Source organism: Gossypium arboreum, chromosome 6 (genome assembly GCF_025698485.1).
Source record: "Gossypium arboreum isolate Shixiya-1 chromosome 6, ASM2569848v2, whole genome shotgun sequence".
Lineage (NCBI taxonomy): Eukaryota > Viridiplantae > Streptophyta > Magnoliopsida > Malvales > Malvaceae > Gossypium > Gossypium arboreum.
The window spans coordinates 86,910,371-86,911,659 of NC_069075.1; the positions used below are offsets into that span (position 1 = coordinate 86,910,371).

General features: G+C 40.0%; 1 non-coding gene across 1 annotated transcript; it reads left to right on the forward strand.

The window, feature by feature from the left end:
- The first annotated feature begins 817 nt into the window (after positions 1–817).
- LOC128294266 (small nucleolar RNA R71) lies at positions 818–924 on the forward strand. The gene has a single exon (XR_008284580.1). It is a non-coding gene; the product is annotated as a small nucleolar RNA R71 (small nucleolar RNA).
- Positions 925–1,289: the final 365 nt, after the last annotated feature.

The window sequence follows — 1,289 nt, forward strand, 5'->3', positions numbered from 1 at the left end:
GCCTACCTCATTCTTACCTTTGCTTACCACCGGTTCTGGCCTTGGTCTTTCCACTAGCCCTTCCTTATCATGAATGGCAATTACGTTGAGTTGCTCCCTTGGGTTAGATTCAGTGTTGCTTGGTAGGCTACCTTGTGGTTGTTCGGAAATCAACTTGGTGAGCTGTCCAATCTGAGTTTCGAGCCCTTGGATTGATGCATTTTGATTTTTGAGTGTCGTCTCGGTATTCTAAAAACAAGTCTCTAACACTAAGATGAATTTGGTTAGCATCTCTTCAAGGTTCGGCTTTTTCTCCTGCTGGTATGGTGATTACTGAAAGCCTGGAGGGGGTGGTGGTTTCTGATTTCCTTGGCCTCCCCATGAAAAATTTGGGTGATTCCACCAACTTGCATTGTAAGTATTGCTATAAGGATTGTTTTGAGATCGAGGATTATTAACCATGTAATTTAACTGCTCGTTCTCCATGTTGTGGCCATAAGGTGGGTATTCTGAACTGTTCGATCCACCTCCACTTGCTTCGCATTGCATTACTGGGTGAACCTATGAAGAACTAAGAAAACCATCAATTTTCTTATTCAAGAGTTCTACCTAATTAGAGATTATGGTGACCGAATCGACGTTATAAACATTGGTTGTTTTCATTGGCTTTGTCCTCATGACTTGCCACTGATAGTTATTCAATGAAATCTCCTCTATAAACTCATAAGCATCTTCAGGTGTTTTATTATTGATGGTTCTGCCAGCAGCTGCGTCAACCATTTGTCGAGTCGAAGGATTCAGGCCATTATGAAAGGTTTGAACCTGTAGCCAGAGTGGTAACCCATGGTGAGGGCATCTTCGCAAAAGGTCTTTGTATCTCTCCCATGCATCGTAGAGTGTCTCTAAATCCATCTGCACAAAAGAAGAGATATCATTACGTAATTTAGCCGTTTTAGCCGGCGGAAAATATTTTAGTAAAAATTTTTCAGTCATTTGTTCCCAAGTAGTGATTAACCCCCGCGGTAACGAATTCAACCACTGTTTAGCTTTGTTTCTCAATGAAAAAGGGAATAACCGAAGGCGAATGGAGTCATTAGAAACGCCATTAATTTTAAATGTATCACATAGTTTTAAAAAGTTTGCTAAGTGAGCATTGGGATCTTCGTCCTACAAACCATCAAATTGAACAAATTGTTGTATCATTTGAATTGTGTTAGGTTTAAATTCAAAAGTATTTGTAGCTACAGCAGGGCTAACTATGCTCAATTCAGTTCCTGTTAAAGAAGGTTTAGCATAATCATACATAGTGC